Source organism: Furipterus horrens, unplaced genomic scaffold (genome assembly GCF_987537825.1).
Source record: "Furipterus horrens unplaced genomic scaffold, mFurHor1.1.pri manual_scaffold_10, whole genome shotgun sequence".
Classification (NCBI taxonomy): domain Eukaryota; kingdom Metazoa; phylum Chordata; class Mammalia; order Chiroptera; family Furipteridae; genus Furipterus; species Furipterus horrens.
In genome coordinates this window covers 11515706-11540944 of record NW_028327180.1, presented here as the reverse complement: position 1 = coordinate 11540944, position 25239 = coordinate 11515706, and the positions used below count along the sequence as shown (strand labels likewise).

Here is a 25239-nt window from a genome sequence, read left to right as displayed (position 1 = left end):
GAGGTGGACTTTTTCTATGATGTGAATGAAGCTTGAACTTCAGGTCCTCTCTCTTTCGCCACTATTTACATAGTTCTGAGAGGGGCCCTAGAAACCTTTAGACAGTCATGCTTTATTTTCTAGTCATTTTATTCTTAATAGATTAAATGTTCTAGGCTTCAGGCCCTACAAATCCTAAATAACCCTTGCTTTTGAGCATCTTTTAGAAGGGTCTCTGCTTTATTTTTTTTCCTCCTGAAAAGAATGTCTCTTTCCTACAGAGCAGTCACACAGTACTAACCAATTGTATGTTACGCAGAAGCTATTTGCTGAGCAAGTGAAATGTGATCATTTGGGAGTGACACAGGAGGGGAAGGAACCCAGGCTGCCTCCTTGTAGGTTCTGCTGGGCCTGCAAAGAATCTTTGTTAAGTTCGGTCCTGCCCAAGGCCGACTGCTGGCATGGTGTCCTTTGTGTCCTCTGTCCTGCACTGTGGCTTTGGAACTCTGGTGTCTGGTCTCACTTTTCTCCTTTCTGAACTGAAGCTGCGTCCTGGCTTTCAGAGCCCAGCTGTGTGTTGCCAGATGCAAGCCAGTTGTGATGTCACTAGGAGTGAACCCATAAATGGCATGCATGCCTTGGCTACTTTCTCTAGATGACCAGTGATGTTTCTATTCTGTATTGAACAGACAGACTTATTTTTACATTGTTTCCTTTAATGTTCTGGAAATGTCATAGTCCTGGAAACCATCAGGTCAACATATAGCCTTGAAAACCCTGGAGTATGACCTGGCGAAAAGGCTACACACCTGAGCTGATGTAGGGAAGGTGCTAGATGGACCTGGAATGTCTTGTTGAGCCAGAAAGCATGGGGAACGGCCAAAGAATCAAATGGACTGCGGAACCTGCTTGATGGGCTCCCGCTGGCCATGTTGGGGGTCCTTGAATATCAAAACAAATATGGTAATGGATTATAACTGATTTAGTAAAATAAGAATCCATACTAATATAGGAATTGAATAAATAAGTGGAGGGAGCAAAAGCTTTTATTTATAGGGGCAACTAATAAATACGAAAGGAATGATGGAGTTCCAGAATCATCAATGTATGCTAAAACTAGTAGGTGAAAATCTGATGAACAGGATGTTTACATCGTTTCAAAGTATCCCTACTTTGGAGGTATGGTTGAAATATCCTGGTCATGGGTTGGCCATTTTGACTAGAGATTATTCAACATCCATGTTTTTTCCCAGCATCTATGTCCTATGAAAAATAATACAAACTACCTCCTTATAAATTACAAAGGCAAAGATATGACATTTATAGTAGAGAAATCCAGGGAACTGCCACTTTAGACCAACCAACACCATGTGCCTGGAGATGCAGTGAAGACACAGAATTACCCAAATCTAATCATGAGGACACATCAGATAAGCCTAAACAGAGGGTCAGTCTATTAAGGAATGGGGCCATAATCTTCAAAACCTCCAAGATTAGGAAGACAATTGCTAGAGAGGGCCGGGCAAGGGCTGGGTCTACAGGAATAGACAAGTTCGAAAGATACAAGGTCCACCCACCACCCACCAGATAAAGTGGCTGTGTTCCTGAGGCCTTGGACAAATCAGACTTCCCATGTTTGTTGTATAATACATATCATGCCATGTTTGCCATGTTTCATTCACTGTACGTGACGTTCGTGCATAGCTGTAAGGTTTGGACCGCTGGTTAAATGATGATGGCTGTGGTTTTTAGGATTTAATGAATCAAACATTTCAGGCTCATTCTGACAAGTGTACAAATACTAGTCTAAGAAGTGTTTATACTTAAAATTATATGACTTTTGTCCCTTTATGGACTGGAGTGTATTTGAGCATATGAAGTTGCTTTATTTCCCCTAATGGCTTTGACCCACAAAGCTAGGGACCACTCATATGACTTTTTTGGGTAGTGACTGTGTCGATGATGGGCATGACTTTATTTCTGTGACAATGACTGAAGCTAAAGAAGGGTGGAGCAGTCTTACCAAGAGGTGAGGTGCCTGCACCTGAAGGGTTATCTCTCGGTGCCCTTTTGCTCTTTGTAGTTTGCTTTCCAAGTCCACGTGACTTTTGACTTTGCCTTTAAATTTAATTCCTCTTTCCTGTAAGTACTTTTCTCCACAGGGCTTTTCCATAAAAGTGTTTGCTGGTCAAAGTTCACTTTTTAATGCCGCATGAATGAGACTTTTCCGAGATGGTGCTGTGCCCACCACTAAGAATGTGAGGTACGGAATCCAAGTATCAGTCAATTACTGAATTATTGAACGCGAAGGGGAGGGATTGAAAAGTGCTGGGAAAAAATGACGGTGGGAGAGGTGGAGATGTGTCCATACTGAAGACCTCTGCTTACTCCTGATTTTCACCCTTGTGAGCGCTTATACTATTTAAGGTTTCTGTGACTGCCACACGCTGTCATAGGGTGATCGTGATATGTGCAAGGCTTGTGATGGGCAGTCATGAAAGGCTTTTACTATAGGCCAAAATTGGGAAATTTCTCTAATTTTCTTACCCAAATTTTAAATAATCTTCAGGTGGGAATCAATGAACCAGAGGCATTGATGTGTGTCTCTTGCTGTCTGTTGCGTTCGTCGGCTGCAAAGGGACAGTTCATACAGAGTCAGCTGCATTTATACCAGTCACAGCCTCCTCTTTCTCCCACCTCCCCCCCCCTTTCCACTTAAGGTTTCTTTTAGTTTTTGCAAAGCAGCCATGTGAGAAGAATAAAATAATTTTGAAGAGCATTATATGGTGGGAATTTTGACAATGAGTGGAAGATGGTAATTACTCTCTTCCATTAGACTCGGTGGCTTTGGACAGATAAGCTGTATTGAAACGTGTGACCAGGGCATGGGATCATGGATTGTCTTTCACTGTTGTCATGGCGACAGTGATGCAGGTGGCCTATAACTGCCGGGCTGTCAGATCTTATACATCAAACTGGTGCTAAGTGAAAATATTTTAGAGGCATTGAGGAAGAAATTGCCAGCAGTGTTTATAGGATCGGCGCGAGAAAAGCTAGCCTCGTTGAAGAAAAGATTTCTGTTAAAGCGCTGGGCGATTCTGAAGAAGCTGGAGTTTTTACTTTTTATTAATAAAAGTGTATTATTAAAAGAAAAATGCTTTCTGGATGTTGCGCTTCTGTCTGCGTTCACATAATTAGCACGAGGTGAGGCCTTCCTGCTTCCCCCTTGAGCTAATGTGATAATACGGTGGCTTTGGAAGAAGCAAGGAGATACCACATGGTCTAGAAGCTTTGCTTGGAGGTGAGGGAACCAGTTCTGCAAAAGGTCTGAGTCTGCCTTTTTCCGGAAAGCCTCACAGAATTTTAGTGAGTAGTGCTGAGAAATCATCACGGATTCTAAGACACCACTCTCAAGTGTTACATGGAGAGTACAGAGTTATACTCAGTTACGCACAGTGGACTAAACCTTTTTACATGCAGGAGGGTGCATTCAAGTGTGAAGAGGCTCCTCTTTGTCAGGCAGTTCTCATACTTTTCCTTTCCTTCCTTTTTCTCCCCTCTTCCCATTTCTCAGTGTCTTCTGTCTCAACTTAAAAACTTATAACGGCCTCGAACTGAAACCCTTAAATGCTAAACAACAATGGGTATGATGTGTGTGTGTGTGTGAGGTACCTTGTCTCAAGAAGCTGAAACTAGCTTTATAGTTTTCATTTAATCATATTATCTTGGTCAATAGCAAGAGGAAAACCATGCATGTTTCCATTTCTGTGTGATATTTGAGGACAAAGGTACCATGAAGGTTAAAAAGCAGTGTCTGTTCAATGGTGGGTGAGGCATACATAACAGATGGGGCAACAGGTCATTCCCGGTGGGCCCCTGAGTCAGGCAGTGTGACCCCCTGCTGCTGACATTTTACTTGGGATATCTTCTTGGGCATAGTCTTCAGTATTGAAATCTAAGTCAACAAGAGTAGGTAAAACTATCTTTAACGCCATTGGCATATAACGGTCAGTTAGAGTATTAGCAATTCAGATTCACTCACGCACGTGTGTTGGGGATGTAGGAAATGGTAGGTATTTTGCTTGTGCTGGTATTCGAAAGGAAGCAGTTCTAGCATTTGTTGAGTACCTAGTATGTGCTAGGTAATTAAATTGTTTAATCCTCACGGTAGTCTTAAAAAGTACATATACCATTATCCTTTCACAGATAAGAACCTTGACAAAGCCAAGAGTCAAATGTCTGACTTCAGACTCTGCATCTTTTTGGTTTCAAGACATATACACAACCAGCTTTGCCTTCAAGGAGGCACCGTTTTTTTGGAGACCCAGGGAAGCCTTTAGTAATTTTAATACAGCTTTGTGAAGTGCTATAATAGACATAAGCACCGGGAAGCAACAATCAGGGGGTGTCTAACTCCCCAGAGGAGCTCATGCTGGAGCTAGTTATTAAAGGTTGAATAGATCACCTGAAGGTAGATGAAGAGGAAAGGGAATTCTAGGCTGTGGGGACAGCAGGAGTCGACACAAAAGAATGAGACCATGGCACATTCTGGAATGGCATGGGTGTGCATTGTGTTGAGTGGCTTAGTTGAGGGATGGGAAAGGGGAAAGGTATAAAGTGATTCTCTACAGGTAGCATAGGATAGCCCAGGACAGCTTTTGCTATATATGTGAGTTGGGGTTCAGAGATCGTGTTTGTTGCCTTTTAAGTTCTTACAAGCTACAGATTGTTGACATGCATGCTAGTTCCCTCCAAATTTTGTTTTGTTTCATTTCTGTTTTTTCCCGCAGCGTGCCTTCTCTTTTTTCAGAATATTATTGCTCACCCTGCCATCATTTTTTCCTTTCATCCTTCTGGCTGAAGGCTCTCTTCTTTACCTAAAGGTGCATTTTTCAATCCATAGCCTGAGACTCTAAATAAAAGAGGTCATTAGGCAGAACAGGTAGAGAGTCTGGGCCCCATCAGCGCCATAAAAATAATTTAAATAATGAAGATGAGAAACATTTGTCCATTCGAAGGACTTCTTGGTTGATGGTTCTTCAGTGTTCAGCCAAGTTGCTGATTGAAAACGAGGCTCAGCTTTACTCTTTTAGTCTCTGTGTTAACCACTGCCCAACGTGTCTTCATTGTGTAGTTTATGTACATAGTTGGGATATTATCCTCCATTCAATCATGTTCATGAGTTCTCTAGTTTTTTTTGTGTTCTTGTTTTCATAAAGACACCACCCTTTTTAAACCTAACTCCTTGATTCATAGATTTCATCCTAGAAATTAATGTCAGAATTTTGCTAAGCCTTATCTATTTTAAATCAGAAAAGAAGAATGATTGTTCTCAAGCTGTGAACGTTGATCAGTGCTTTTCAGATGGCCCTGGCCAATGATAAGCAAAAGGCGAACATGGCCATGAGAGGGAGTGTCGGTGTGCCTCAGCGTCCATATCCCACCAAACTGGTTCGTGACCAGGAGATTTCAATCCAGGCACTTGAGAGATGTTTGGAAGTAACAATATTCTTGTTTTGTTTTGTTTTGTTTTGGACAAAGAAACCAGCGTCTAAGGTGCCAGTTGCATAAAGAAGATTCTTCTTGACTTTCATGGCTCGCTCATCTGTGGATGTGCGCACGCACACACAAATGTATACTTCCGTTGGGTTGGTATGTCTCAAACTAGTGCCTATAATGATTTACCATGTGTATTACGTAAGGAAATTTACTCTGGAGAGCTGTAAATGCATTGACCAGAACTACGGTTTATGACAGTCAGGAGCAATTGGGAGGAAAAGAATATATCTGGGGCCTGCAAGGCTGAGTAGAAGGATTAGTCAACCCACCTTTGCCTCTAAGCAGGAAATGTTTAATCAAGAGAAAGATTTTGGGAAACAACAGGAAATGGGAAATTAATTTGAGCTTCCTCTCCCCCAAGTTTTTACATGTCTCAGAAGGGTTTCTTTTTTCTTTCTTCTTATTTTTTGAAAGAAAAATCAGTTTTTACGAAGAAATACCCTGAACTGAAGATGACAAGGGATTCCTTCACTTTAGGGTGACTGGCCCTAGCAGCACGGTGTAACGCAGGGTGATGGGATTATCAGAAAGAAGTCCTAAAAGTGGGATTAGGAGCATTGAGGTGGAATAAACATGCTGGTTCCGCTTAAAATCTTCTTTGAATTTGTAAAACTATAGCCACCTCACATTCAGTTCTAATTTTTTCAAGGACAGAAGGGTCTTCCTAGTTATTCCGTCAGGTGTTTGCCCACCAGGATCACGGGGTTTCAGCATCGGTAAGACAGTATCTCCATCCCTTGTTTGATGTGTTTGGATGTATTGACCAGACTGTGGATCAGGGTATCATTTTTCTTTCCTTTATATTCCCCACAAGCAACTTCTCAGGGTTCTATGCTCACTTACTCACTTGTCAGTTAAGCTATTTAAGCAGGCAGCTGTTTGTTGTACTTTATCAATACTAGGCTTTGTAAACAAGAAAAATGGATGTGCTCTAACTTGAAAATGCCCTGTAGGGAATAATCCTGTGTTGTCCAGCAGAGAAGGTCTGACCGGTTCGGTCCTTTCAGGTTTAATTCCTGTCATTCATTCCACAAGGTACAGAGAGGTTCAGTAGGGCCCTTGACACATACCTGCACTTAGTTCAGCTCTGAAACAGTGGCGCAGGAGATGTGGGCTTGAGGAGACCTGGACGTGGACTGTCAAGCTAAGACCATGGTGACATAGTGGCACTGGTTAAATTAGTATCATATTATTCTGATCACCATTTCAAAGGGGTTTTTCTCAAGGTAAAAATAAAATGTTTTATCTAAAAAATGTGAATTAGCAGAAAAGGATTTTTTATTTTACACAACGTCTCTTTCGTGATATGACGCAAGTGAGACCTACGTGAGCAGGTTATATCCTGGTGGTGGCTCAGAAGGGAGTGGAGGCCCTGTGTGGCTGAAGACCTTCAGGACGAGGCCTCTGGAGCAGACCCCACTAAGCAGGGATCCCGGTGGGATTATCAGGGTTATCTTTTGCTCCTCACATGGGCACATCCTCTACACCCACTCAGAAGGTGTAGAGAGAAAGCGTGAAAGGCTTTCAATTAATACCTCAGATGAAGGACAGTGCCCCTAAGAGTCTACTGAAATATACATGCTAATATACACACACACACACACACACACACACACATGTAATTTTAATTTCTTCTGATTGGTTAAAAAGAAGTTTTATATAATGCCTTACTTTTTTTTACTTCAGGTACTGTAGTAGTAAGTTTTTAGTACCCAGTAAACAGTTATGTCTTTGAGAGCAGAGGGTACTCGTTCGTGTATATATTATATAACAGCGCACGCTGGATCTTTACTGGGAGAAAAAGAGTGGAGAACACGATGGGTTGAGTCATTTCCTGACCAAGGGGACGGGCTGGCCTGCAAACCGACACTTGGTCTCTGCTGTGAGGACGCTGAGGCTGCCTCTCCGGCGTATCCACGTGGTTGTCGCTGACATGCTGACAGTGAAGCAGAACGAGCCCGGTCTCCGGTCAGCTCGGAAGGCCTGGCCATCCGGCCTAAGCCAGGAGGGCAGAGGTGTGGGGGCGGCACCGGGGGGGGGGGGGTAGGGGGGGCGGCACCGATTTCATTAGCTCCCTCTGTGTCTCCTACTTGTCAGAGCCCGATGCGCAAAGCAGAAGCATTTTCATTTTTCATAGACTCCTAAGACAATACATCAGCCTGTCTTAAATCTTTCTATAAAGTTGCATCTCCAATATGCCGGTTTAATCTTCTGTGAAACCGAATTTCAGCGGCACAGAAGCAGCTCAGCCCTCCCTCGGAACCAAAACAAATGCAGACACAAACAACAACAATAAAAGAGTTCCAATTAAGATTTTCAGAACACAAATACCCATCTAAGTGCGCTTAACAGTTTTCTGCTAGCAGCCACTTTAAATTATTGTTCTTTTCAAAAGGAAAATCCAATATAGTTGAAAGCTTGTGCTTTATAAATATAGGATGCTTCCTTGCATTTCTCTGAGAGAAAGAGAAACACATGTCTTGCGTTTTTGGAGTTAACATGTTTTAGCTAATCACAAAATCTTTATTAATTGCGTTTATGAGCTTTATAGTGCTGCAAAAGGGTCTTTGACATTTTTCAGATTACAAAAATACGGTGAAAAAATTGAATTGTATATTATCTTGTAGTTTTGAAAAAAACATGTTATTGGGTTGTCCCCTGCCAAGGGCTTCTTGTAGGGGAGCAAGCACTGGTTCCCAAGGCCTACCTTGCCTGGTGAGAAGCTGGGGGACTTTGCTGCTGTTCCAACAAAGCCAGCATCGTGGGGGCAGGGAGAGGACTCCTGCTGTGGAGGGGTAGGTTTGAGGTGTGAGCTACATTTCTTGCTTTGCTAAGGGTCTATTTCTCTGGATTTTGTACTTGCCTTTCTGCATTTCAGCTTCCTCTCTCCTCTACATCGCTTCTTTGACCTCCATTCCCTTTGCTTTGTGTCCTGGGTCCTATCACACGGCCATCTTCTATGGACACAGAATGAAGGGGTGGAGGGCCCATGACCAACCACGGACAACAGTTGGGTGGATCAGAAGAAGTGGCAGGAAGCCAGGATGCGTGCCCTAGCTCCACCACTGACTGGCTTTGTGACTTGGGTAGGTGTAGACTGACTTATGTGCCCCTCAAATTCATAATTTGAAGCCCTAACCCCCTCATGTGACTGTATTTGGAGATGGTGCCTTTAGGGGGACAAGGAAAGCTAAATGAGGCCAAAGGCAAAGGGTGGGGCCCTAATCCTGTATAATCAGTGCACTCATAACAAGGGGAGGAGACACCAGCAGTGCCTGCCTGCACAGAGAAAAGCCACGTGAGGACACTGTGTGCAGGTGGCCATCAGCAAGCCAAGGAGAGAAACATCTGGAGAAACCAAACCTGCCGGCACCTTGAGCTTGGTTCTCCAGAACTGTGAGAAATAAATCTCTGTTGTTTTAAGCCATTCAGTTCAGTCTGTGGTCTTTTCTTATGGCAGTGATAGTGAACTAATACAGGAGAATTAAAAAATCTTCCTGGGCCTCAGGTTCCCTATCTACATTTAAGATGGAGTCAGAAATCTTTCCTATGTTTTAGGGTTGTTGTTTGAGGAACCACATAGTACCGTCAGCATAGTGCCTCAGTAGATGCCATCTCTTGTGTGAAAGAATTAATGCCCACAGGAACAGGCTAGTGTTCATTTTCTAATAACCCAGGCTTTTTGCTGAGTGCTCAGCATTCTAACAAAGCAGCACAAATCACTATGTGTGTACAGAGTGGGGCAAAAGTAGGTTTACACTCCTTTATATGGAAAATGATGTAATGAATAATAAATAAATAATAACACAAGCATAAACTCTTGTGTTTCACAAACTCACAACTGTAAACCTACTTTCACCCCACCCTGTGTATTTCCAGCTCTCCGACATGGTTTGCCTATTTTGTAGAAGACCCAGCCTTATGGCAAGAAGTGATTTTTTTTTTTTCTGGTTCCAACACAGGTTGTACCTCCATCCAAAGTTCACTGAGTTCATCCTCCATACAGTTTAGTGTTGTTTTATTTGCTATACCTTAAAGACAATAGAAGGGAAATCTGGTAAATTCCAAACAAATGCTCAGCTGCCCCAGCACATGGAATTACATCTTCTAATTGAAGCTATATTATATACTAGAATCACATGTATCTGCAAAGTAATGATAGTAACTTGAGTTTACCCAGCCTTGTTTGGCCAAGGAGAGAAGCCTCTGGAGAAACCAAACGGGACTTGAGCTTGGTTTCCCAGCCTCCAGAGCTGTGAGAAATAAATTTCTGTTGTTTAAGCCACTGGGTCTGTGGTATTTTGTTATGGCAGCAACAGTGAACTAATATGAGAGAATTACAAAATCTTGTAAGATACTTTCAATCCATAACCTCATTTACTTCTAACTTATACTGATCTCAGGTTTCAGGTATGATTCCCCCCATCTGATAGCTAGGCAAGTGAAGGCACAAAGATTTCTTCCTCACATGCTCAAGAGGTGTGGGCGGGAAAAGACTAGCCTGCAGAGTCTCCTGACTTCTTATGCAGTGTGTTCTGCTGGGCTGTTCCTGAAGTTATCTGTTAAGTACATCTGTCCAAATATTAGTGATGAGTCTGTCTTTACCCTTCTTAAAAGAATAGAGCTTAAGGTTCTGTACCTCCAGGTTTTGTAATACAGTGTTCTTATGTTCAGCTGGTAGTCCATAAATCAAATACTCGAACAAATAGTATTGACTGTGGGATAAAGGCATGGTGTAAGATGTGGGAGCTGCCCCCACATTGCTGATCGTCTAGTTGAGGAGAGGAGAGATGTACCAGGCTCTAGGGCAGCTGAGGTTGTAAGACACATGTGTAATGTCTAATGCACATTTCTTTAAGCTAAGATTAGTATGTCTCCCTGCCCCGCTGTTCTGTCTACTGATGAGTAAAAGCAGTAATTCCCTTTGGAGGAAAGGTATTCTATTAGGTAGGCTAGGATGCTGATTAAGTTGGTGTTCCAGTTACCTGTATCTGCTGGCAAACCACATTAAGACTTGGTGTCTTAAACCAACCACCATTTAATTATATCTATGATTTTATTGATCATGGATTTGAACATGACTCAGCTATGTGGCTCTTCTAATCCATGCAGCATTGACTCCATTTCAGTGGTATGCAGTCAATGGTTGGTCTGGTCTGGCTTTACTTACCTGGCTGGTTCTTTGGCAAGGACTCCTGGAAGGCTGGCCTCCGCTGGGGAACTTCTGCCTCTCGGCCTGGACTCAGAGCCTCTCCCTGAGATTTCTTGACTAGGGTAATCAGATTTCACAGGGAGGCTTCGGATTGCAAGAGACCAAGGCCAAAGCTGTTAGTCATATTAAAGGCTAGGCTTGGAAATGGCACAGTGTCACTCTATTGGTCGAAAATGGTTACAGGCAGCTCATATTCAAGGGGAGCGAAGTAGATTCACCTGTCAGTGGAAGAAAGATCAAAGAATTTGTGGCCATTTTTATTCTGCCACAGGTGGCATATACCTCTGTGGTTTGCTGGGGTTTTAAGTCGCACACACGTGTGTGTGTGTGTGTGTGTGTGTGTGTGTAATATACCCAAGACTTAATTTCCAGTGCATTTTAATTTTCTTTTCACAGAATTTTAAGCACCTTGGGAATGTCTTGCCCCGTGTTTACCTTTTGGGTCTACCTTCTTGTAAGGAGTGACAAAACGTGAGAGAAAACAATGTATAAAATTCGATCTGGATCATGGAGAAACTAATAACTCAATTCAGGACCCTCACGGATACGAGTAACTGTAGAATACAAAGCTTAAGTCACAAGTTCAGAAAGGCTAGTGGAGCTCTGAGTCAGCCAGGGCCACCAGAGAGGCTTTCAGAGCGGAAGTGACCTTTGAGCTGAGCTTGGAGGAGGCGGGTGGTCTCTTCAGATGGGAGGGGGTGGAGTGGGGATGGCGCCCAGGAGGAGGGGCAGGGAGAGGCGGGGGCACCGGAGCAGATGGCGTGCTCCGCAAACAATGACTGGGAGCCAGGAATGTGGGGTTTGCGGTCGTTCAGGGGGCAGAGGTGTGGTGGTCATGGGAGGCGAGGCTGAACAGATGGGTTGGGGCCACGTGGACTTTGCTCTCAATGCAGATTTGTTCTGAATGTAATCGCCACAGAAGGATTTGTGGCAAAGGAGCGCCATGATCCCATTTCGGATTCTGAACGCTCTTTCTAGTAGCAGGTTTGGAATGGATTGGAGGGATCACTGACAAGAGGCTGAGAAACCAGTTAGAGGGCAGTTGTTAGTCCAGGAGAGCCGTCGCTGGGCATAGAACGGGAGAGATGGCTTCTGAGTGCGACCTGTCCGAGGAGGGATTAGTGGCACAGCTTGTTCTGAATGCCTAACCTGTGTACAAACGGTCTGCTTATATCCTTCCTCCAATTTATTTCTCTGAAAAATCCATTTTTTCAGGTGAGGTCACTGAAGCTTAGCAGCATTTAAGAACCTCCTTGACATTGGATAGCTGGGAGTGTGCAGGGCTGAGATTCAAAGCCAAGTGTGTTTGGCTGCAGAGCGTCTATGACTTCCTACAGGGCCTCATTGCCTCACCAGCTGAAAATAACAGGATATTTCTTGTGAGCCTAGGTGGATGGGTAAGCCAATAATAAAAACAGAACAGCGAATTTTGTTTCAGGCTTTTAGAAATGCCCCTGAGTTGTATGATGTATGTATGTGTGTGTGTACTTCCAACCTGAATATAGTTTTGAAACACAAAGTTTTGAGCTAGTTTCTTTAATTGACCAATTCTATTGATTTGTTAAGAGATAAGAAAGAAAAATACACAATTCATGGTAGGTTACCTGATACTGTCTCTTTTTTGTGCATAAATTATTCTTGGCCTAAAAACCGGTTTTATTGCCCATTAGAGTCATGTAAACAAAGGCTTTATTGTGCCACAACACCCCACGACATCAGGGAGGGCTGGGAAGGAAAAGGAAAAATGAGTCAGAGTAAGAGAGACAAGGTAGCAGTTCATTGAGGAACTTCCTTTGTATAGCCCCTCCCTCCCACCCAAATTAAGTCACCTTTCTCCTTTAAGAGCCAAAAGATAAGAGGGACAGCCATCTATGTCTCTTAAATTCTATTTCTGCCTAAACCCTGAAGGCCAGGGTAATGGGCTGCTCCCTTTGCCTTTGGGTTCCAATCAGAGCAGGAGCCACAGGACCTTTGTGCCCAGGAGCTCGGGACTCATGGCTGTGGGCCACATCTCACTAAAAAGGCAATTCTTGATGCAGATCACACTGGGATTTGGAGGATGCTGTTTCCTTTTCACAGATTTTCAGAGCCCCTGGGAAGGCCTGGTGAGGGAGTAATAGGGAGAGAAAAGAGATCTTGCTTCTCTTTGTTGCTCAGCTTCCATGGCTAGAACAGAGCTTGCCTAAAGTAGATCCTCGCTGTTTACTGAGTGAATGCTTGCTTAGATGCCATGGGCCAGGTTCTTTTAGGTGCTTGACATTAGATTTCTCAATTAATCTTCCCATATCAGTGAAACCTTGCCCTCCACTCATCAGATGCAGAAATCAGTGTCTGGAGAAATTAAGTAACTTGCCCAAGGACAAGCACCATGCATCTAATACAACTGGAAGTCACACCTGGATTTGTATAGCTTGTAAACCCTTGTCCTTTTGAGTGTACTTCACTATGACCTTCTTTATCAGAATGTTGTTTGGGTGTAAATCAACACCCTTCACATGTTCAAAAATAGAATTTACTTCAATTTGAAAAGGTGAGAACTCTTAAGTACTTCCTGGACCGAGCACATAATAGGTGCTGAATAAATGGTGAATAAATGCGTGACTAGTGCTTATGTCTCTCAGGTCTGCTCCTTGTTAACTGTTGTGGAGAAAAACATGGATGGCTTGTAGGTTTTTAGGTTTAAAAATGTTATTTTCAAGACAAGTTTTGTAATAGAGGCGGGTTGACAAAATGCCAAACCAATCGGTGACAGCTGGTTAATGCTCCCTACCCTCTGCCAGTTTGGAAACATCTGGTAGAAACACAATATTGGGAATAGTGTAGTGATTTCTCTCATCTTGCTCAAAGCGTCCACTTCCTCTTGTCACTAGGAAGGGAAGAAAACGTGAGCCAGGAGCTACAGTGGTGAAATTTCCGGTTTTTCAGGAATGGTCAGATAAGTGGCCAAACTTGAACTCCTTTCCCAGCGTCCTCTTTACTTAACTCTTTCAGATGGTGCATAGGAGCCACCTTCTGTCCCTGCCCACCCTCCACCCTACCATTCACCTCTGCACCTTCCTTCTTGCAATATCCTGTTTCTGAAAGGATTTCTTCTTTAAGATTTTCTAATCCAGCAGCCTTTTCTCTTAATCCCATTTCAAACTCCTGTCTTTTTGTGAAAAATAACCAGGGCCTCGCTCATCCTCGCCTTCTTTGGGTTTGCCTGGGTTGAACCTGCTGAACCACTAAGGAAATGATGACCCCACGGCTGGCCTGAAGTAAACACAACCTCTTCACCTTTTCTCTCCTCTGAGCTGCTCCTGCCCAGTGGAGGCTCTGAGACCAGGTGAGGCAAGGCAGTCAAGAGAGGGCAAGTGAGAGAGAGACAGAGGAGGGAGAGCCATTGAGACCTTGGAACAGATTCCTCTGTTGTGCTCTTGACCTGAATTTAAATCTTAGTCCATTAGTGTTTTGCATGGATGGCGAGGTGTGGGACACGTCTATATTTGGTAGTGGTTGGTTTTTTGTTTTTTCTTTTGTTTGTTTTGGCATAGAGAGTTTCCTGTTTCACTGTGTTTTTAAAAAAGCCCATATACAAGTGAATTCTCTAGGGTGTGAGTTGTTTTAGGTCAGACACTGCTGGTGGGCAAGGCCTGGGCCATGGTTACGTAACGGTTAGTTCCACACTGGATGAAGTTCAGCAGTGGTTCATTGGTCAGGTATCTCAACAGTACCATTTCCAAGCTAAAACTTAAAAATAAAAATAAAAAAGTTGATAGACATCCTTAAAATATTCGGTTTCCTTTTCTCTTCAAGGGGAGAATCTGGACAGACTTCGGCTCTCTCGTGCTGTCTCTGCCATCGTTATAAGGGTCAATGTTTTTCCTCTGTTGGGAGATGGTGTCATTCGGGTCTGCTAGTGTGTGTGGAACCCTTGTCCCTAAACATGAAGTGTCCCCCAAATGCTGGGTACCTTGTGTTCTTTTAGAGGCTGTCTCCTCTTCCGCGCTTGCACTGCCTGCCCTCCTGAGTCAGTCCCCAGGACCCCCTCATAGTTTACATGCCACTTGCTGGGCCTGGAGAGTGCAACTGGACAGGTTATCGGAGGTGGAGGTAAAGCAAGAACAAATGGGGTCTGAGTGCAGACCAGGTGACCCCTACAGAGGTATCTCTTTCAGCTCTAAGTTGTGCCCTTGCTGGTATTTTGGCTTCTCCGAAGTGTGTCTGACCAGGGTTCCAGGCTGTGTTCTGGTTAGTTAAGGTTCAGGACACGTGAGCTGTCCTTCTGTGACTCATAGGTCCTGTTTTAAGCAACTACACGGCCTCAGAGAATAGCAGGATGGCTAATCCTCTCCAGTTCCCTGTCATGATTCACGTCACTGTCATCGTCATCTTCGGCTCTGTCACACTGCTAAGTACCCAAAGAACATAATTGCCAGACAAAACACGTTACTTAGACACGACCCTTTGTATCTAGGAGTCTGACTTCTTTAAATAGATAACACGGAGATGGATCTAATTCAGACTAAGATATTGACTGCTCTGTGGGAATAGATGGCATTAGCCAGGAGTCTCAAAGCACTAATGCAGGATGCCAATCGCTGAGAGCCTGCCGGCTGCTGAGACTACAGGAAGATGTGACACCGCCCCCACCCCACCCCCCGCCAGCTGGCCTTAAGGAACTGGATACAATGACAGAAATGGGCATCAGCACACAGAGCCCAGAGGAGTAGCACATCATGGCCTCGTCTGGAGGGGCAGAAGCGAAGAAAGCAGCTGCCTGGGCACAGTCATAGAAGCTAGCTGGGTGAAGGGGCAGGGGTGGCAGTTCTGTGGGGAGGGCGGAGCCTGAGAAGAGCCGGGAGGCAGGCGGCAGGGAGCAGGTCTCCATGAGGTCCAGCTACTGCGAGTGACCTGCTGACAGTGGGGAGAAACAGGTTCCCACACGTCATGCTGGGGGGCGGGGCAGAGGGCCACCGGATGGTGGAGTTAGATTTTCACATTAGGTCCCTCCTGGCTGAGGGTTAATGAGGAGGGTGGGTGTGAGCTTGAACTAGGGTCACACCCTTACCTCTGGATAATGGGAAATGAAGTTGAGAAATATGTGTGAGGTAAAATTCAGAAAGCTTGGCCATGGCCGCAGGAGCCGAGGACAGGAAGCAGTCATGCATGAGCCCAGCCCGCCCAAGTGCAGGTGCGGTCACAGATGGAAGGGTCACATTGGAGAAGGAGGTTAACAGATGCAGCTTTGGACACACAGGTCTGGCCCATCCGTGGGGAAGCACTGGTGGTCCAGGCTGAGCTGTCAGTGTGATCTCGGGGCGTCCGGGGTTAGGGGCTCACTGATGTGCTCTGTGGACGTTGAAGGGAGCCCCTGAGGTTGCTGGGAATAGCAAAGGTCCTTCCCATTTAGTCAAAATGGAATCTGACAAAGGAGGTCCAAGAAAGGCATGTTGCCCCCCCTACTGCAGAGGACTGTGACATTGTCCAAGAAAGGCAAGGCTCCTATCTGGGGCCACCGGGGCGGCTCCTGGGATAGTTAGTGGCAGCAGCCTGGGCTGTAGGAGGCGGGTCCTCGGTGGACGTGGGCTCAGGTGGCCTGTGCTGATTGGCCTGGATTTTGTTATTGGCAATGAGCGGCAGATTTCAAACCTCCACGCACGGGGCACGGCGGGAGAATAGGAACTCGTTTCTGCGTAAAGTAACTTTTGGCTTTGAGACAAAAGAAAAAGAACCGAGCATTGCATACTTCATGACCCAGACTGATCCGCTGGGCAACAGAGAGAGAGGAGGGAGGGAGGGAGAGAAGGCGAGCAGGGGAAGATATTCCAGCATCTTTCCTTCAGCTTGAAACAGCATTTTAAAAATCGCAAAGAGCCGAAAGGAAGAGAAAGTTACTTTTGTATGGGTCCTTCATTAGGAAGTTCACCCTCTGGCCACCAGCTAGCTACCTTCACAACTGTTCTCCATCTTTTGAAGTGCTCTCTCTCCTTCAGAGCTAGGTCAAGGCAATGACTGAAGGGAGCAAGAAAGGAGTAAATTGGTTCCAAGTTTAAGGTCTTCTTAATTAGAAGACCCCAGAGAAATGAGTGCAGGCCCTCTGAGTCACCTGGCCTGCAGCGGGTCTGCAGTGCTGGCCCCTGGTGAGCTTTATTTGACTTACGGTTTTTTTGTTGTTATGCACTGAACAGATCTTCTTCTCTGGTGTGTGGTGGGGAGCGTGTAGCCCGAGGTTGGCAATTAGTTATAGCTGGGCCATCTCTCCTTGGCGCAGTCCAAGACGAGGTGTACGGTGACTCTGGAACCTCACCAAAGGTACCAAAGCCCTCTGGGCACACAGTGGGAGGACAGGTCCATCCTCGGAGACCCTTTCTCGCCCTCCACCTCCCAAATGCCTCCTTACCTGGATGAAATCCTGGGGTACAGGGACCTTGCCTGCAAATGGAACGGACGGCACATGACATCATCAGGCCTGTGAAGCTCATTGGCGGAGAAGCTGAGTCTTCTTTTAGACCCGCAGGCTGGGCAGTGTGGGTGATCCAACCAGAACAGGTCTCCTCGGGGTCCTTCTCAGCTGCTGGCCGCCTCCTGTGGTTGCTGGGGCTTCGGAGGGTGGAATGTCAGAGGGAGCTTGCTGCCAACTGCAGGGTGAGCAGCACCGGCCTCCCTGCTGTGGAGCTGGGGAAATGAAGACGCTGACAAGCTCCCAGCAAGCTGGTGGGCTGCCCTCCACATGGGCTCGCGCTGCCCTTCTGCGGCCCATCAGGCAGGAGCTCAGTCAGAAAAGACCCCGTCTGTTCCTCAGCCTCTCATCCTGCCTCTTTTCTTCCCATAGTCAGGGTTTCAACTGAAACATGTGCTTGTGTCCCTAAAGCAGTCTGAGCGCCTTCCAAAGGACGTCTCTGGTTAGGTTAATGCACTTGAACAAAGACACTCCGCTCAGTCTGCAGACTTGGCAGGTTTTAACCTTCCGAGATAATGCAGTGAACAGTGGGGGAGATTGGATCCAGGATGGCAGAGGAAACAAAATATTTGAAAAAGTGAGCTTTTACTTTCAGTCAGAAAGGGCAGCTTTTCAGAAATTGAAAATTTGGACGCGTGATCTGGCAAAGCTTTTTTCTTTCTGATTTAATTACAAAAATTCACATCTGGTTATGTCTTTAAGGAATTTTTTTTTTCTAAATAAAATTTTTTGACTAAGCACAAATTTACCACAAGCCTATAATTTGACAATAGGATACAAATACTAATTTTTAGATATTTCACCTCAGGATGGCCTAAGAACACTCACCCGTTGCCTACACTTTCGGGCCACGTGACAGACGGATAAACGCCTGCGTGAAAAATCTGAGTACGTAAAAGAATGGCGAGAACCGAATTAAGGCTTAGCCGTCTTCTTCGCGTGGGGCAGCTGTGCCCTGCCTGGCTTTCACGATAAGGTACTGCAGTGATCCCTGCCAGGTCCCCTACGTGTCTCTGGTCTGCTGTCACTCTCAGCAGCTAAAATGTCTGCTGCTAGAACACCACCGTCATTGTTATTGACTTGGGGCTGGTGAGAGTCAGGTATTCCTGTGTTCAGTTGCCTCGGCGCAGACCCGGGGTCAGAACAAAACCGGAGCGTGCTCAGCGTGGCCGGGAGCCTGGGTTCCTTCGGAACCTTTCCGAGCGCCTGTGATCAGAACAGGGAGCAGCCAGCTGTGCTGGGCGCCACCACCCTCTGGAAAGCCTGGGTCCTGTGCCCGCCTTTCCCGTTCCACTGTCCTCTGGCCCGGGCCCCTGATGGCACACATTGAAACGTAAATGACAGCGGTAATTGGCTGAGAGATAAACCACGAGGAGCGAGTGAGCAGTGCTGCCGGGAGTTAAGTGGCTAAGTGACAATTAAGGCTCTCCTGCCTCCCGGATTGCAAGCATCCTGGCCGTTTGTTCTCGGGTTTTAAAGGAGCAATAACACATTAATTGGAAGAGGGCTTCTCGGTTAACAGGCCTCTCTCCCCGTTTCTCATCGGATTCTGCTTTGAGGGGTGGGAACCGGTCTGGTCCGTGGCCTGGGGAAGGATTGCTCTGTTGACTGCCTGCCCCTCCCCCATCCCTCTCCCCAACTCCAACTGAATTAGAATTTTGGAAATTGATGTCCTTGATTCTGGTGAACTGGTAGTTGATTTGGTTTGAAGATTTCCGAAGAGCTCCCTTGCAGGAAGGGGGGACCTGTGGACGCTCAGTCACAAGGCTTTGGTGTCTACCAGCAGGGTCTTAGACTCTCTGTTGCTAGCTTTCCCTCCATGAGGTCCATTAACCTCAGATTTATTTTTTAAAGTTTTATTCCAAAAATGATCTAGTGTCCGATGTAACAATGAACAACAGACATGATCCCTGCTCTTTTTGGAGCTTGCAGTCAGGTTTGAAGAGACAGATAGGAAATATATAAAACCATGGCCTGCTGTTTTATTTGTGTAAATGAGGAGCTTGCTGTCCCGCAGAAGGTGGGAAGAATGGGAAGGTGGAGGTTGCCATCTAGCTGGAGGTGGGTGGGGGGGCTAGGCCCTGCTTTCTTTGAACCCCATCCTGGTCATAAACAACCATTAAGATGATTAGCTTGGACTTGAGGTAAGCAGACTAAACAAACCCGTGGCCTAGTTGAGAGCCCCTTCTCTGGGCGTCATACGCTTTTCTGCGACATTCACACAACGTTCTCAGGGTCTGAATTCCTTCCAGGTACTGCCTCGTGGGTTCGTCGTTCTTGGTTGGTTTCCTTCAGCCCAGGCAGCCTGGTCAGTGTTTACCAACCGCCCCTTCTGGTGGGAAGGTTTTGAACGGCTTCCTTTGCCTCATGTGGAGAACTGGTCATTTTGGGGACAGCCTTTTATCTCTTTGGGGGCATGTTTGTACTCGGAGGCCCAAACCTACCTAAAGCAGCAAAGTGTGAAAGGGAAAGGGGGACCCTCACTGGCGGCAGGTAGAGAAGTTCCGCCCTCTCGGGCCCCGTCTCAGGAGGACCCAGGAAAAGTTCTCTGCTAGCTCCGGCCGGCTGTGCTGGGGCCACGGGGGTGCAGTGGTGTCTGTAAAAATCATCTGTGTGTGTAGGTCTTTATTCTATGCACACTTCTTCATGAAATGACCAGGCAGAGATGGAGGTGCTGGCTTGTCTCTTAGAAAAGGCCCTTCTAAATGGTAATGGAAAAAATACAATAAAAAGATAAAAAGTAAACTATATAAAATGAGGGAGGAAACAAAGAGGAAAAGACCGTTCTGTCCCATTTCTGAAGAAAGCCTTGAAAGACTTAGTGGCGCCACAGTAGTTGTAGCTATAGACTCTCCAAGAAGATGAATAAATTGTCCTTTCAAATAAAGCTTTTCTATCCAGGGTCTTAGATATGCAGTAAGAGTGAGACTGTCTAGGTTTGGATTCTGACTCTGCCACCTACTAGCCATTGGATCTTGAGAAATTGTTTATTCAGTTTCTCAGCAGTCCAATGAGCATAATAACAGAACCCACTTGAGAATCGTTCTGAAAGCCAAGGAGTTCCCGTAGCACCGAGTAAGGCTGTAGGTAAGCCCTCAGAACAGTGCCTGGAGCAGAGCATGTGATAATTACATGTTAGCTGTGGTTGGTATCTCATTTCTTTAGTATGAATCACAAGAGTAATAACCACATTCTAACATTCCATGAACACTAGGCAGCCCGGGCAGCCCAAGAATCATTCCCACCTGAGTTCGTTTTACTTTCTTATTGTTAGATGGAGCCCATAGGACAGTGAGCTACACAGAAAAGGAGTCTGTAGAATGTCTGTCTACAGATGAACAACAATAACCTCACAAAAACAAGCGGCAGATTATAAGGAGATAGACTGGGTTCATCTGTCTTGGAACAAAATGGTGATAGTAAATATGGAAGGGCAGTGTTCACTCTTTTGGGGAAACTGTTCAGCTCTTACATCATCAAAAATCGCATTGGCTTTATTGAAATATGGTTTTTAATACTTAAATCATTTAAGTCACACTCAGCAAAATTCACTTTTTTTGGTGTACTGATCTGCGATTTTGGCAAATGCATGGGGTCAGGTAAGCCCCACTGCAGTCCAGATACAGAACTATCCCATTACTCCTGCTCCAAAGCAAACTTTCCCATGCGGGCCCTTTGTGGTCAAACCCTCCCTCCACCCTCCCCTTAGCAACCACAGTCCTGCCCCCCATCTCTGTAGTTTCGCCTTTTCCAGCATGTCCTGTGAATGGATCAGAGAGTGGGTAGCTTTTTGAGTCTGACTTCTTCACTTAGCATAATGCATTTGAGATTCCTTGATGCTGTTGCATGTTTCAGTAAAAAGCTCATTTTTATCTCCTAAATCATCGAGTTCTAGAGCTGGATGGACTCTTAAAGATCAGAGCCAAACACTGTCATTTCCCAAATGAAGAAACAGAGACCCTGGGAGTAAAATGACTTGCCTAAGGTCATGAAGCTAATTAAAGAAAGGGCATGAACTTGGAATTCTACTATTAGTCCAGACAGCATCTGTTAAAGCAAGCTGGGATTAAGAAGAATGTGTAGCTGATTGTCACAAGGGAGTTCCACTCTTCTTGTCATTCTTGGTCAAAATCTGATCAAGCAAAGTGAGCCTTACTATGATAATAATTATAGAAGAAGTTGATTTCTGGGAGGTGCAATTTCTTTAGAAAGTATATAGATGTCTTTTGGTAACACATTTCTTCTGTGGCCCATCTTTATTTTATTTTTTGCTGGCATCAATCATAGATATGATCTGATAATAGAGCTTAACAACGAGAAGTCCTATTATTTATTTTGTGTTTATACGATAACAAGTTTTTTGATATCTAATTTATGGGAGTACTCTAAATATTACTATCCTCCTTTTGGTTGACATTTTAAATACCAATATGTTTCTAGGTAGTTTATTCCAGAGCATATCACTAGGGGATCCAGAATGGAATTCAGAGCTATGGACTCCTTAGCCATTTGTTAAATAATTATTTATGGGAATTCACCATGTGGAGAGGCCTGTACTATGGGAAATATAATTAAGGCACTGCTTTTTAAGATTACATTTGAATTGGTACTATGAGGTAGGTACACAAAACATTCTAATTCAAATTAGTTGTTTTGAATGCAGTTAGAATCTTGTGAAGACTATGAAGCTATGAAGATGATAATGCAAACTCCCTTTCCTGTAGAAGCTTATAACCACCAAAGAGGTACAGACAGATGCTGCTGGAAATGTGGTTTCTTGGTTGGGGACGAGCTGGGACTGTGGTTTAGCGTTTGCATAAAGCACCGCAGAATTCTGAGCACAGGAGGGACAAGGCTAGATCTGTGCAGCCTGAGGTGTAGCTGGTAGCACCACATAGGACAGATTGGGGGTGGGGGGCAAAGTCAGGAAGCTGGGAAGTGCATTAATCTGGACAGAAGTGAGGAAAGCCCGGACAATGGGGCATGGGGCCATGGGAATGGAAGCATACAGCTGTCTTGAAAGTAGAAATAACTACTTCCAAGAACGAAGGGGGAGCCTTTACAGAATGGTGATGGGATTGGACCCTGAATGACTGAGTGGGCCTTCCTGACGTGCTGGGGGAGTCGGGGGGTGTCTGGGTGGTGTGTGTATGGTGGAGAGGGACAGGTAGAGGGGAAAAGGCTTTCTCCCTTTAACCAGGTATATTCTGTGTGAGCTACATTTTGGGTGAACGCTTGTACACGTGTGAACCTGTTAATAAGAATTGATGATTGATCGTGGCTCCTTTCCAGAAAGCTAAATATTTCCAATTTTCCTTGAGAAGATAATTCTGTTTTTGTCCTACAGAGCTGGTAACATAGTTAGTTATAATTAAACAATTATTTTTGACCACTTCTTCCAGCTGGCATGATTCAGTGCTTAAAAACAGGCTGCGTGAGTAGTGAAGGAGACAGACAGTTTACACAGGATGGAATATAGACCATAAATTATCACTCTGAAGGGTACACACCCTGGTTAGGAGTTAAGGGAACATATTAAAACAACTTTAAGGTGAAGTTGTGAACCTAGAAGACTAAAAGCAAAGTAAATAGAAGTTTTAAACCCAGTATTGATCAAAATGTGGAAAAATATTTTCACTTTACACTTTGCTGATGTTTATGTAACTGGGTATGATATATCCAGAGAAGAATCTTGCAATAATTAAAAGAGCTAAAACTTTACTTACCATAACCTTAAAACCATAATTGTAAAGAATGAGCTTTCTTGTGGCAGCATTATTTACAATGTTAAAAAGCTAAAATCCTCAAATAACAAGCTTTCCAGGCAAATATTGCTTAATAGGATATTTCACTTGGCTTAGAATGTGATGCTATGGCAAGAATGAGTATCTAAAATAATATTCAGTAGCAAGGGAGCATGGATCCTCTGTTAACAACTACAGGACATGACTTGACTAAAAGAGCCAGAGTCACACACACACACACACACACACACACACACACAAAGAGGAAGTTGATGATACAGGGAAGGGATTGGTAGAAGAGTCTGTTTTGTGTTTTCATTATTTTTTCTGAGTCAAAACAGTAAGAAAATTTCTAGTGAAGTAGTTTCACTGTTCATTGGTTCGCCACCCCACCTTCCTCCCCCCTCCCCCCCTCTTCTCCCCTTCCCCTCTCCCCCTCCCCTTCCCTCTCACCTCCTTGCCCTCTTTAAATGGTTCAGGTTCCATTTATATTTACTATATAGTCACGAGAGAGAAGTATGATGAATTAACTGTATCTGTGAGGGTCTGAGAGCTGGTGCTTCAGTTCTGAATCTGTCTTTCCCGTAGCATCTGGGGCCAGTCACATAATTTTTGATACTTAGTTAAAATGTTCTGTTCCTCCCTGTTCTCACATTCAGAAGATCATTGGAATAAAACAGGTAAAAGCACTTGAAGCGTTTTGACAGCTGGGCCATAGATTGTTTAACTCTAATGTGAGATAAAAGAAAGTAAAGGAAATGGATACCAGCGCTGAGTTGGTGAGAGTTTGAGTTCAAAATGTGTGTTTATCAAAGGAAAGTTGCAGCAAACACTGAGGGGGACATGGTCTTAGGGCCACACCTGTGGGCAGGGCCCACGTGGGGATGTCAGGACGCCCTGCAGAGAGCAGCTGTGCCCAGCCTGGAGTGGCATTGGACACATGACAGAAGCTTTTAATGTCTCATGTATGTGCAGAAGGAAGCTCTAATATTGGGAAACAAACGTGCATGGAGGACCTTGAAGGCTGTTACTTAGATTCAGAAAAGACCTGGGCTGAATCCCAGAAGAGAAAGCATCTTGGTGAAATGAAAAGTTCACATGAGCTTAGTTAGGGCCGAAATGCCCTTTAGTAAATTTAGACCACTAGTAGGTAACACGGAAAATGTATCTTTTGATTGGCAAAAATGTCAGAGGCCCAAGAAACAGTGTGTAGGACAAATGGCCACAGATGTAAAATACACTTGAACCTCAAACATGGCTTTGAACTGTGTGGGTTCACTTACTGCATATAAGTGGACCCATGCCATTCAAACCCACATTGTTGGAAGGTCAGCTATAATTAAAAATGGTAACTTTTCAGTGCAACTGGAGCTATGGTCTCTGGGAAAATGTGACTCTGTATGAAGACAGCAACTATATATATATATATACCCAACTGGTAGGCTTTTGGGTGCTTCTAAACAGCATGGGTGCCTCACTTTTTATTTTGGAACTGTATTATAAATTCAATTTCAAGGTACCTGTGGGCTAAGCATGCTCTTGTTTGAGAGACAAGGAAAGAAATCAGAAGTATCTTCAGAATTCTTGGTTTTACACACTGTGATCTCCTACTTTGGCCAAGCAGCTCTCAAAACATGATTTTTCTAAGTGGCTTATGTCCAGACATAGAGAATGAGTCAGGAAGGAGTTGAAGGACCAGAGCAGGGACCTATCCTGTTTTCCTTTTCCTGAGAGAGTCAAAGAGGGGCCAAGTGGAGAGTGCTTTTAGCTTATGATAGAGAAGGAATTGGCTACTGTATGTGCCTGGGGAGGGGCGGGGGGCTCAGGGAACAGGGGCAGGGAATGAAGAAATCACCTCCTGAGGTTTATAAGGGCACCCTCGGGCCTGGACTCTGTCCCCTGTGAATCGTATCCAGACTCGGGGTGTTCTTTGACGTTCCTGGCTGCTCCACTTGGACCTGCCCTGTGACTGCAAAGCAAGATGAGTAACTGGTCCCAAATGGGTAACTACCCATTCCCTGTTCGTCCAGAGCTTGGGAAGAAATAAGCAAGGAAAACACAGAAACAGGTTAGACAGCAGCAAGTCAGGCCTTTTGGTTCCTCTGTGCTGAGGCAAGTATGTAAACAGTCCTGGATTTGTGCGGACTTCTTCACAGCCTGCGAACAGCTGCATTGTGGTCCTGGGAGCCGATACTGAGATGCAGGAAGCCTTAGAGGGGAATTCAGGGGGAGCATTTTCCAAATTATCACGCAGCAACTGCAGCCACAGTGACAGGAATAGTCACCCAACCCTACACTGCCTG

At 44.9% G+C, this 25239-nt stretch overlaps 1 protein-coding gene across 2 annotated transcripts in view; it reads left to right on the top strand.

Annotated features, from left to right (window-relative positions):
- The window catches only part of MAML3 (mastermind like transcriptional coactivator 3), a 373049-nt gene that overhangs the window by 31702 nt on the left and 316108 nt on the right, over positions 1 to 25239 (top strand). The window lies entirely within an intron of this gene.